Genomic DNA, 14439 nt, shown 5'->3' with positions numbered 1-14439 from the left:
TTGAATAAATTTCAAATTTAAAGAAGTTTTGATATAATTTAAATTTGAATAAATTTGAGATTTAAAGATCTTTTAATATAAATTTAATTTCAATAAATTTCAAATTTAAAGAATTTTAAATATAAATTAAATTTAATTAATTATGTAATTTAATTACATGTAAATTCAAATAAATTTCTTGTTTATGACTTATTTAAATTAGAACTTCCATCAAATTTAATGCAATTTAAAGTCAATATAATCCTGTATAACTACTTACAAAACAATAGGGCAAATGAATAATAAAGAAAAGGCAGAATTTTTCCCTCTGCTTTTTGGAAAAGGGATGTTGGGGATTTGTTTTTACTTTAACCCAAATATCTGGTTTGAAAATTAAATAAAAAAACAAAAATTAGGAAAAACAGGAATTTTTAATGGTGATAACTTTGTAGCTACTGTACATATAAAATTGATCCTCCAACTTTTCTGATCCATGTTTACAAAGTATTAGACTTGAAAGGCATGGATTGCTGCTCTGTGTATTTACAGTAGAATAATATTTGTGGTTTCAAATGGCAATGTGCAAATGTATAATTTGTCAGTAACATTGAAGACTGTATTTTTCAGATGAAACTTAAACAATAATCCAACGAATACATGTCACTCATTTGCAAAGCTCAATACCATTTTGTAAATATGCCTTTACCTATATGTAAAGAATTGCAACGCATCTGAATTTATATAAGAACTTGAAGAGTTAGAATCTAAGACATACAAAAAACACAAACACCAGATATAAACTATAGGACAAGGCTATCTATGTGTGATTTGGATTTTGACAATGGCAGCAATATACAATACAGGAGATAACAAAAACTTTTGGACAAAGCATAACCATACACAACAATTTCTAGCATTTTCTTATTGTCATCCTGTCTTGGGCATAGTTATTTTCACTTCTAATCGGGTCAGAATAATAAAAAAAAACAATTTTGAGTTATCTCCCTTTGTACTTTATACTTCAATAAAAGAAACAAAGTATCTAACAAATTAATTTTATTCAGATACTGACAAATTAGAGTTGTTTTGGTGATAAATTAAAATAAAATGTCAAAAAGTTTGTTATACAATTTTAAAAACATTTAAAACAAATAAAAAAACACTTTTGTTTAAAAAAAGTCAAGTTCTACATCAAAGAACCTCATCAAATTCAAACTAATTAATAAAATAATGGTTATTGACAAATTAACATGCTTACTTGTATAGATTATTTAAGAATCATAACAATTGGGTTATAACAAAAAGCAAACATAGGCACCTCTAAATTTCAAGTTTGGCATCATAAAAATATTAATGAATAATCTCCCCTGCTAGCATTATTGATCAATTTTAAAAACTTCAAAAAGCAAAAAACAAAAAACATAACATTATTTACATGATTAACATAATTCGTAAATTCACAAGAGTGCACACACTGAAATGTCTCGTCTTCTTTACTTATCATTGATATTATGTTGATAGTCCTAAGTATAAAGCTTTATTAAAAACTGTCACATAAACTTAACATTAACCAAGATAACTAAACAAAGAGTAATGAACCATGAAAATGAGGTCAAGGTCAGATGAACCATGCCAGGCAGACATGTACAGCTAACAATGCTTCCATACAACAAATATAGTTGACCTATTACTTATAGTTTTAAAAAAATAGACCAAAACACAAGAACTTAACACTGAGCAATGAACCGTGAAAATGAGGTCGAGGTCAAATAAAACCTGCGCGACTGACATATAGATCATAAAATATTTCCATACACCAAATATAGTTGACCTATGGCATATAGTATTAGATAAAAAGACCAAAACTCAAAAACTTAACTTTGACCACTCAACCATGAAAATGAGGTCCAGGTCAGATGACATCTGCTCGCTAGACATGTACACCTTACAATCATTCCATACAACAAATATAGTAGATCTATTGCATAAAGTATGAGAAAAACAGACCAAAACACAAAAACTTAACTATAACCACTGAACCATGAAAATGAAGTCAAGGTCAGATGACACCTGCCAGTTGGACATGTACACCTTACAGTCCTTCCATACACCAAATATACTAGCCCTATTGCTTATAGTATCTGAGATATGGACTTGACCACCAAAACTTAACCTTGTTCACTGATCCATGAAATGAGGTCAGGTCAAGTGAAAACCGTCTGACGGACATGAGGACCTTGCAAGGTACGCACATACCAAATATAATTATTCTATTACTTATAATAAGAGAGAATTCAACATTACAAAAACTCTGATCTTTTTTTTCAAGTGGTCACTGAACCATGAAAATGAGGTCAAGGACATTTGACATGTGACTGACGGAAACTTCGTAACATGAGGCATCTATATACAAAGTATGAAGCATCCAGGTCTTCCACCTTCTAAAATATTAAGCTTTAAAAAAGTTAGCTAACGCCGCCGCCCGATCACTATCCCTATGTCGAGCTTTCTGCAACAAAAGTTGCAGGCTCGACAAAAAAAACATCCTGCTGCTCGAACATTGATTAAAATTTCATTCCAAATGCTGTATGCAAGAATAAAAATAATAAGGTGTAATGAAATACTTCAAATATGTACAATTGAATAAAATAGCACACAAATAAACTTTTATCAACAAAATTATGTAATGTCAAGCAAAAAATTATCAATATTGAATATGTACTTGGACAATTGAAGAAAATAATAAGTTTATATGCTTATAAATATATTTGGTGTATTGACTGTCTCCTGATTAGTTAAAATTTTTTAGTTTTATTTTCAATTTTTTTTGTTTACAAATTTTATGAAGTCAACATGTGCATGATGTGTGTACTTTGTTATTATTTATATAAATAAAATAAAAAAATTCTTTGAGCCTTATTTTTGATAGAAATTTATAATGAATGGCAATAACTTATTTTGATTTTATTGAACCATAAAATTAATTTTCAACTATTTACATTTTACATAATCCTCTTCGCAGATTATCTAATGTAAAGATTCAAAAAGTTATCTCCCTTTGACCAAGCGATTATAAATAATGTGAAATCTTACAGGAAAAATCTTGACAGCAAATACAAGACACTGAAATGAGCCACACTCAAATTATTATTCAGCATTTAATTAATTAGAAAAGGCAACAGAAAGTTTAAGTAAAAAGAAATATGTGTAGCTTAACCAAACACATTAACATAATCTGATGTCACCGATATGCTGCACTTGTAAATAATTTTAATAAAAAATGCAAATGTTGAAATAAAAGAGCAGTAATTCATTTTTTTACTTTAAAAAATAATCAAATTCAATAAACCAAACCACTTCATTTTAAGGGTTCCCCCCTTAAACTGAAAACTGTCAACTATAATTCAAAAGTAAACATGAAGGTATTTTTGTTCTTGCAAATTCCAAAAGTGTACCTTTGAATTGGTCCTTATTAAAATTTAAAGAAATTTTTATTGATATCTCTCAATTTTGTGTCATATGCCCGTAAGTAAAAATCCATGCAAGTTCTGTACATTTCTTGTGACAAGGCCTCTCTGATTTACTTGGACCTCAGCTCTTTGCCTTGTGCATTCAGCTGTCTCTGGTATTTACAGTCTAGTAAATGACTTTAGTTTATCCATGTAAGATTTAAAATCTTGTGACAGTCAAATCCCAGTTGTGATCAGGCGAGTTTATCTACAGAATCACTGTCCCAACTTGACATTAAATCAATTTGCATGGCCTTTCTAAGTTTGTCCTTTTCTGACACTGGCAGTTTCTTGGTTTAAAGGGCCTTAGCTCTATTTTGTAGCTTCTGTAATAAAGTAATAAAAAAAAATGTTTAATTTTATTAAATTGACAAGTGATATATATGTGACAAAACCAATAATTTTCTGCATGCAATTATTCTATCTTAATGCAGTTGTAATCAAAATCATATATTTAAAAGATATTCTAATGAGTGACCCAAAAATATCTCGTGGAATAACTCTATAAAAAGAATAGCTAGAAGTTGTGATAAATTTTCTATTTTCAATGGACCATGAAATTGGGGTCAAACCATTAATTTATCCTTAGAAAGATCATAACATAAGGCACATGTATATTCATTTTTAAGTTGATTGGTCGTTAACATCATTAACAACTATCCTGACCAAAAACTTTTACCAAAACTTGAACCTAAAGCAGAACAGATGAAAGAATAAACAAACAAAAGCATGGATCATTAAACATAAACCCCTTCTACTATTGTAGGCTGGCATAACAATTTATTACAACTATTACACATTGTGATTTATTTATCAACATCAAAAAAATTATTGATTTGTATCAGTTTAGTTTTTCAATTATATTTTAAAACTAACTCCTTCTATCATTGTTTGGTCTTATTCACGGTGTAGAATATATACAACTTTTATAATTTGATGTGTGATCCCCTCAGGGGTTCAGGCTTATATTTTGGCAAGTGTTTGATGTGTCTATGGGCACTATGGAGGTCTAAAATTAGGTAGCACCCCATTTTTTCCCTAGGGAGATTGATATTGGAATAGCTCATTATTGAGTTTGTTGTCTTTATCAATTTCAATATAAATCACAATATCAGGTACAGCAATTTTTTTTTCTTTTGACATATAAGAAGTATTTGTAAATAGTATTAAAATACAATCAGCTGTATACAATATAACCAAAACAAAAATCTGAGACTGGATTACTGCCCTTTTATCTATTTATTATTTGATCTATAAAATAATATTTAATCAATAGAAATGTGAAAATTTCAAACAAGATTTAAGTCAGTTATTGTTTGATTTGGCTAATTCTACTAAATACACAATTATTTTGATTTTTGTTGTTGTTTTTTGTTTTCCTGCAATTATTTTGAAACACTCTAATAAAAATGAGTATGAATTCAATCCTCCATGATTCTATTCATGCTATTTGTTAGATGTCTCTACTCTCATTGGCAACAACACTTCATCTCCTTATAAATTAATTTTTGCAGGCCTCAACTAACAGTATTTTCCATAAAATATATAAAACAATAAAAAGCTAGTACAATCATGACAATGAGTACTATTAATTTATCCCAAGACTTGGTCTGGTCATGTCAAATTAATGTAATCATCAAATAGCTTACTTCAAAATAGAACCAGCTGCTGTTTTACATGTCCAGACTAGATTGTTTATGCCTATAAGCATCACAAACAGCTGCTTACTGGAAAATAAAACATAAAAAGTTCCTAAAATAAATGTGTATTGCCAGGAGATAATTAGTTGAATTTAAACATTCATATTATATTTGTTAAACTTGGTCTAAGGAAAGGGTGTACAGGATTTCCAATACTCAATATATATATATATGTCTAGCGGGACGGCTGCAGTGCAGGCGATTTGGTGTCACGATATCACAGTAGCATGGGTTCGAATACCCGCGAGGGAAGAACCAAAAATTTGTGAAAGCAAATTTACATGTACAGATCTAACATTGTTAGGTTGATATTTAGACGAGTTGTATATATATATATACATGTATATAGCCCAGGTGGTCGTGTGGTCTAGCGGGACGGCTGCAGTGCAGGCGATTGGGTGTCACGATATCACAGTAGCATGGGTTCTAATCCCGGCGAGGGAAGAACCAAAAATTTGCGAAAGCAAATTTACAGATCTAACATTGTTGGGTTGATGTTTAGACTAGTTGTATATGGCAGATTCCATATAAGAAAGTGAAACAACTCCCATAAGCATGTTAGGCAAAAATCATACGCAATGAACTTCTGTTTTTGAATATATGCTTTACTAATAAAGATAAAGACAATTTGACCCCAAAAAAATTTATGAGCATCATCCTTTTAAAATAAACGAAGCCTTAAATGTTATGTTTCTGACATAAGATTTGACAGACTTTATTATTTCTGACATAAGATTTGACAGACTTTATTTTTTCATACATAAGATTTGACAGACTTTATTTTTTTCATACATAAGATTTGACAGACTTTATTTTTTTATACATAAGATTTGACAGACTTTATTTTTTCTGACATAAGATTAGACAGACAAATTGAGTTTCTGACATAAGATTTTGACAGACTTGATTCTGACATAAGATTTTTCATACATAAGATATTTTGACAGACAATATATATTTGTTTTTTTTTGACTGACATTGGAAATCAAATCCTAGTTGAAAGTCATTTTTAAAACTCCTGGAAAATACTGCAGCCTAACATCTAACAAGATTTCACCTCAGGTCAAATTACTTAAATTGTTAGCACATTCAAATGTTTCAGACATAAGAAAACAAGTTAGACAGATCTTATGTAGGAAACATATAAGTTTAAATTATTGCTTGAATAAAGTTAAATAAATGAATCAACATGGGTTTTTTCTTATGCACAGCATGATTTACAGTTTTAACTGGCATATATTGGAACCAACAATGATTTTGAAAGTTTTTACAGCGATGTTCCTGACGTAAGATTTATTGACAGACACCGAGCTATAAAGCAAGATATTTGAAAGAGAAAAAAAATATATATCACAGATGTTTTTGACTAAAAAAAGTAACAGATTTGGGAACAGGGATGTTTGAATAACCTGACTACACTAGTAAATACCAGTATACAAGTGTCAACATAAAGCATTGCAACACATAAACATTGTGTAAAAAAAATGGGAGTTAATTCTGTCAAAATTTTTGCATTTTTTCAACTTGTTTTTATCATTTCTACTTTAAACAGAAACAATCATATCCAAAAATTATTTTTATAATTTCATCTAACATCATTATTCATCAAAACATTCACAGATTATCTTTCAAATAACAGTAATTATTATTTTTATCTATTTATTCATTTTGACAGACATTAATTCCATTTCTTACATGGAATCTGCCATATATATATATATATATATATATACATGTATATATATTTTACAATGTTTGGCTATTTGAAACATTATGATCACATGCATATATGTATATATTCTGACAGACATTTCAACATACATGTAATATACATAAGGTATATTTATAGATTTTAACAAGGCTAAGTAAGTATATAAGCTGATAATACTAAAAAGGCATATATGTACATGTAACTCTATCTTTTATCAAAGACAATGGCACGTCTCTATTTGAATTACATGACTTACAATGTACATTTATATCTTTTGAAAGATTTTTAAAATCATAAATTCAGAAAATGTAGACAAAATATATATATATACAATATACAATGATATATACCTTTATATGTGAAGGAACATGGATGGCTGTTGTATTCCCTTATCTTTGAGCATCTGTTTCTGCTTGAAATCGATTATCTGTAACAATTGGTGCAATTCTTCAATTTTTTCACTGTCATCAAGATTTCTGTTTGGGAATCCATCATCTTCTTTATTAGCTAAGTAAAATAAAAACTTTTTGAGAAAATGTAAATATTCAACATGATGTTCATACAAAGTGATATTAAGTTTAAATTCTTTTATATAAATGCCTTTTAAACTTGAGTCGCTGAACTGTAGTAACATGTATATGTTACAGTAAATAGGTGAAATTAGGAATTACATGTAATTACTAAACACTTCAGTAAATACCTGTAATTACTAGCCAATTTAGTAATTACATGTATTTACTAGTTGTTTCAGTGATTACTGGTAATCACTGATTTTTTTTGTCATTTTTACAGCTATTTACTAACTTGATGTTTTTGTTTTAAAATTAAAAACATAATTCAAGATATCAAATAAGAAAGTAAAGGGGTAGGGATTTTAACGGCGCTAACTTAAGGATGTAGGAATATAATGCACATCCAAAGTGCATACTCTTTAGTGTTTGTGAATTGAAACTGGAAAATGGTTGTTTTATAGCTTTTGAAACTCCGTAAATATATGTATGCAAGACAATGATATCTATCCAAAATCAAACTAAAATCTCCATCATGCACTGTGGCTCAAAACTTTAAAAAAAACTTTCTCCAAATATCCTGGATTTCTACCAAACTTCATGAACTTGGACAGAAGCTAAATGTTTATGATCATAAAATAATATCCAAAAGTAAAGTTTGAAAAAAAAATCCTTTTTTTCGTATATTACTTATAAATGGACTAGTTTTGTCCCAGTTAACATTACATACACTCTGTAGTTAAAGTTTTTAAAACATTAGATTTTATAAACCATCCTGGATTTTTACCCAATTTTGACTGAAGCTTCTTACAGTACTAGTCAACAGATAGTATCTAGAGGAAAATTTTAATATTTTTTCCTCATTTTTGTTGAGCCTGCGATTAACAGCAAAAGTAACCGAGACTACATGTATTTGTTCTGCAAAAACCCTTACAATTTTAATAGCTTAATACATCGATAACCCATCTTCAGCTAGGGGTTGATTTGAAGGTCACATGAATACGTATTCAATGAGGTCCAAATATTCACTTGCAAGTGCACAACTCATCAACCTTGTTTCTCAGCTAATTTAACAAAATAAAACCAGAATGGCTGCTAACAGTGAATTATAATTTTACAATATCATTTTTATAAATGATTTAACAACAAAAAAAAAGATATTTTTTTTATATATCTCGAAGCTAATGCACATACCAGGCCAACCTTAAAAATATGTTTGTTTGCAGTTTACCGACTGTACCTTCAGACTGAAGGGTCGGTAGGTAGGAAAAATATTTTATTTTATCAGCCAAAATACAGTTTAAACAAGCAGTTAGACTAAACCAAGTTTCTTGTGAAGAAAAAAAAAACGTTTTAAAACAACAAACACTGGACATGCTGAAAACCAACATCAAATTCAGATAAAAAAACTTTTTAACCAAAACTGAAACTTTAACATAGTGTCATTATCCAATTTATGACATAAAATATGGTATAATTATTAAATACTGGAACACTTATAAACAAGGAATGTCATTATGACTAGAACTGTTTTAAAGAAATATATTCAGACATGTATGCTTCTTGACTAGAATGTTTTCACGAGTAGAGTATTTTCATCAGAAAAATGTAGATATTAAAGATTTATAAGACAATGTATTAAAGAGTGTATTTTTAATAAAAAAAATTACCATTGAATCATCCTCAATTGAAAAAAAGGCAACTTGAAAATAAAGTATTAAGACATTCGACTGTTTTCATATTTCTAACAATATTTAATTATATGTGATAAGGTTATATTTTTGCCAGGCTTTAATGAAAACCAAAGAAATCTAAAGTTTGGGGTGAAATCCATAGCACCCCATTAAAAGTAAACGGTCTGTACTGAAATGTTTTTAATGCATAAAAAAAATTGGCAGCATAGCTCCTAAGGACATGTTTTAATTGAATTCACACAGGCCACACAGTTTGGGTATATTTAATATTGTAAGAAAGAGAATAATTGCAATGAGTGGGGCAGCCCCCCCTTAAATTAAAGCCTTATCCTAAAGGAGCATACAGAAATTACTCATTGCAATCGAAGATAGATTTAATATAGAGAGAGTATATTTATTTTTCAAGCTAACCATTCATTTTCTCTACATCTTTGTGTAGTTAGGGTTGCTTCTTATTGATTTGGCATGATCTATATCCATTAACATTTCAAATGAGCCCATTTCTCCGTACAGGCGTGTTTACCACAGGCACTTGTCTCAGAAATTTTTTTTCCTATATACCTTAATATTAAGGTATATAGGAAAAAAAATTTCTGAGACAAGTGCCTGTGGTGTTTACAGATATCCATGAAGATTTAAGTCAAGGAGGAGTGGTTTCATCTTTGTCGTCTTCACAACGATTTGTAGAAAATATGCCATACTTCAAGCTGCTGTCGAATTATTTAACCACTGAAATTTGGGGTGAAATCCATAGCACCCCATTAAAAGTAAATGGTCTGTACTGAAATGTTTTTAATGCATAAAAAAAATTGGCAGCATAGCTCCTAAGGACATGTTTTAATTGAATTCACACAGGCCACACAGTTTGGGTATATTTAATATTGTAAGAAAGAATAATTGCAATGAGTGGGGCAGCCCCCCCTTATCCTAAAGGAGCATACTCATTGCAATCGAAGATAGATTTAATATAGAGAGAGTATATTTATTTTTCAAGCTAACCATTCATTTTCTCTACATCTTTGTGTAGTTAGGGTTGCTTCTTATTGATTTGGCATGATCTATATCCATTAACATTTCAAATGAGCCCATTTCTCCGTACAGGCGTGTTTACCACAGGCACTTGTCTCAGAAAATTTTTTTCCTATATACCTTAATATTAAGGTATATAGGAAAAAATTTTTCTGAGACAAGTGCCTGTGGTGTTTACAGATATCCATGAAGATTTAAGTCACGGAGGAGTGGTTTCATCTTTGTCGTCTTCACAACGATTTGTAGAAAATATGCCATACTTCAAGCTGCTGTCGAATTATTTAACCACTGAAATTGGTTCCATAAAGTCAGGCTCCACAGATTCTGTACCCGATTTGTTTGAGACAGAATGGTTATCGTGTCAGTTATGAATATCCGCTGCATCATCGTCAATGATATCATCACACATCATTACATGTGCCTGAATCTGTATAAACAGTTTACTAATAAACTTTTTTTGTTTGTTATTTGTCTTAAAATTGACACGAGACGACAGCGTAAAGTACTCCTCCGTGACTTCATGGATACCTATAAACAATTTCCATGTGCTTTATCATTAAATGGTCACATGAACGCTTGACGGGAAGCTAAGAAAAACCGTTCTTGAAATGCGTAATTGACCCAGACTTTAAATCATTTCCGGAAAGGACCCAAAGTTCCGGATCGCGTCAATAGAAGTATTAAAAAAAATTTCTTCAAATTTAAAGCAATAAAATTTTCACAGTCGGGAGGATTTTCAAGGGTCGGTCGGTAAACTGCAAACAAACAATATTTTAATTTAAGCCCCAGTTCATTCCAGTTCTTAACCTACATAACGTTATCTTATCTTTATAAGGTAATAAGTCTAAATATTCTTCATATTCAAAGAGTTCTTTAAAAAGTTAAGACCATGAAGACATAATGCTTTGGGAGAATTTTCCATTTCTGATTTCCATGTCTGCTGAAGTTGGTCAAAAATTATCTGTATTATAATGCTCAACTTAAACCATTTTGGATTAAAACTAAAGTTACTCTGATTTAACCAAATATTTGAAAGTCCATATTTATTCAAGATATTTTTTATACATATCAACCATTCAAAATTTTAAGTGTACTAACTGATCTTCTAGTTAGTATTACACAGCTAAAACAATGTTGTATTATGGTCAGGTGATCAAAAGTTATGGTTGTGTTAGCAGTCAGTAAATAGGTGTAAATATTCATTTTAAATTTAGTAATTACTGGTAATAACTGGGCCGTTTAAGGAATTACTTGTATTAACTAAGTGCATGAAGTGCATCGGGAATTACCTGTAATTCCTAAATTTTAGTAATTACATGTAATTCCTAATTTCACCTATTTACTGTAACATATATAAACAGCATGTAAAGGTTTGGAATGTTTCCAAAAAAATACTCAATAATCATAATATAAATGAAGGAAGTATGGTAACCTACATGTATGTATCATTTGTTTGGCTATAGTAATTGGATCAACATCAGTTGGTCTTTAGCGGATAGCATTTATTTTGGAAACATACCACATTGTTTACTTTAATCTAATTAATCTTCATATACAACATGTACAATGTACATATACATGTATCTTAGTTTTCTCGTTTGAATTGTTTTACATTGTCATATCGGGGCCTTTGTGGTATGGGCTATTGTTGAAGGCTGTACAGTGACCTATAGTTGTTAATGTCTGTGTCATTTTGGTCTCTTGTGGACAGCTGTCTCATTGGCAATCATACCACATCTTCTTTTAATATATCATTAAGCATTTGAATCACAGGCACTTGTTTCTATCCATTGGAAGACCCACTATCAACGTATATTTTCGAGAAGGTACCCAAGTAATTTTTTCACCTCTCCGCTTAAAACCATTATTTCTGGTAAATATATACGTTAATAGTGGGTCTTCAAATGGATAGACACAAGTGCCTGTGATTTGAATTTATACCAATATCAAGGGTACAACTGATACGTCACCTGGGTAAGTAAGGTACATATACCTATAGAACAAGTCAATTATCCCATAATCTTAAAAACTATAGCACAGTTTGTTATTATTCCGTGACAATAAACAATAATTTGGTTTGCACGACACTTTGACCATGTCCCCTCCTTTTTAAATAAGGTTTTGGGAATAAAATATATTGGGCATGAATATCAGATTAATCATAAAAAGTAAATTGATTGTGTAAGGTTATGTAATATATATAAATGATCTATATTAAAGTAATGCGGTTACCAAATCGAAAATCATGTTGAATTTGAAGTGTGTTCTTCTTTTGGGATTTGAAAATCCCGCAACATGACGACTTAAACATTGCTATAATAGAAAACACTCGAGACAACCGAAAGGTGCACGGTCGCACTAAATACCAATAATATGTTATTAAGCCAAATAAAATAATGTATCCTAATTGATAGATTGATATGATGCGTATATAATATAATTGTTTAAAAGATGTGAATAACAGAATAAATGAGAGACACATGATCTCCAGAAATTAACTAGTAAAGATAATAAAGTATTTTCCTGGTCTACTTTTTGGTCTTAACTTACACTGTTATTATAACAACATTACAAAAAAAAAAACGCGGGACATGACCAGATAATAAATATAATTTTTCATACGTACAAATCAAGTTGATCGAGTTACCTGGACTCATAATATTCACATATTAGTATAACCCTTAATATATATTTCTCAAATTATTGCTTTAATAGTAAGCATAGGTACTTGGGTACAGGACATTTTTTTTACCCTACCCTTTTTTTCCAAAATCTGTTATATTTTCGTTTTCTCACTTTCGTATTATTTATTTTTTTCGCGTCTGTCTGTACGTGTCATTAGAACATAAATACACTACAAAATACTTGGTTTTGCTATTTACTATCAATTCCAAGTTTACTATCCACAGCGGTCACGGATATATTACTAAAGAGAGTGAATTTTAAAATAGAAAACGAAAAATAACGGATATTGGAAAAAAGGGGGAGGGTAAAAAAAATGGTGACATCCCATTAGTCTGACAACCATTATTCGGACAGCCCAATACTCCGACAACATGTACTATTCTGACAGCCCATTATTACGACAACCCATTACTCCGACAGCCCATTATTCCGACAATTCGGTTTTTCTTAGTGTATGGATAAATTTTCTCAAAAAAAAAAAAAAAAACCAACTCCGCTCTCTGATATTTGTGGTTGTCCGTTTTGATTCCAATTATTTTTTGCATGCGGACATTAATTTTGTCTCAGTATATTGGAGTTGATACACATGATTATAGCAACTGCTCAGTCCTTAACCTCGTCCCTCTTTCGTTTTGCGTGTCTAGTTACTTTATTTATCTTTATATTTCGTTGTTTGTGTGTCTACTATCAGTCTGTGCTGTTCTAGCTCGCTATTTCTTGCATGTGTGTCTTTATCTACCTTCTTTTCACTAGATCTTCGAATCCCCCTTTTCGCGTATCAGGGGAGTGAGGTTCCCCCACTATGAACTACATAAATAAATAATACATCGGAGTTGGAAAACACTACCCGCCCTCTTTGGTCGCAACACTGTCTCTCCTTGTATCACTCATCTGAGTTTTATTTAAATTTATTTTGTTGCAGAAATAATGGGATAAAATAGCGTCAGTCAAAATTAGAAAAACAAACGGAGACAAATACGTACCCAGAACCTAAAAAATAAGAAGACAAATAGGACGAAATATGTGCTCAGAAAAGATGAGCAATTCCAATCATGAATACGGTATCATGTTCGGGAATGAAAATCCACGAAATACGGAGACAGTACATGTAGCACTTCTAATAGCGATCGTTCAGACATAATCCGAGAGATGACACTCAATATTTTGTTGGGAGACCGATTTTGTATCCTAAGATTATTTTAAATTCTAGAAAGATATGCCTCTTTTTTAATGATTGGTGGAGATGCAGGACTGCATGATGATTTACAACAAAACTTATTACGAAAAACAAATATGACGGACATGAATATTTCGGCAATTTCTATCTAAATATGCATAAGGAAAAGTGATATCGGGTCAGTGACTGTATATGTCATAGAAATATACAGTCAACGCATTTTGACTGCTCAAGTAGAACGAGTGCAGCATAAAAGACAATAACAAACTAGTAGAATAAGACAATGTGTGACATTCTTGTCCTTGTGTCTTTGTCAAATTGTTTAATTGTAAAAACTTAGTAATATGTGTTTTGTGGGAAACTTATTTTTCATTTAAAAATTGGTTTCAAGAAGAAACATATTTAGATATCATTGATTTTAAGAAAGGTAATTTATAAGTTAATTC

General features: G+C 30.4%; 1 long non-coding RNA gene across 1 annotated transcript; it reads right to left on the bottom strand.

The window, feature by feature from the left end:
* Positions 1–1020: 1020 nt before the first annotated feature.
* On the bottom strand, positions 1021–12558 carry LOC143083443 (uncharacterized). Its single transcript, XR_012980705.1, has 4 exons — positions 12364–12558; positions 7250–7406; positions 5138–5215; positions 1021–3814 (listed from the first exon to the last, which is right to left on the bottom strand). It is a non-coding gene; the product is annotated as an uncharacterized LOC143083443 (long non-coding RNA).
* Between the last annotated feature and the right edge of the window lie 1881 nt (positions 12559–14439).

Source organism: Mytilus galloprovincialis, chromosome 7, assembly GCF_965363235.1.
Source record: "Mytilus galloprovincialis chromosome 7, xbMytGall1.hap1.1, whole genome shotgun sequence".
In the NCBI taxonomy this organism is placed as follows: Eukaryota; Metazoa; Mollusca; class Bivalvia; order Mytilida; family Mytilidae; genus Mytilus; species Mytilus galloprovincialis.
Note: the sequence above shows the minus strand (reverse complement) of the source record. Positions and strands in the feature narration are given on the sequence as shown.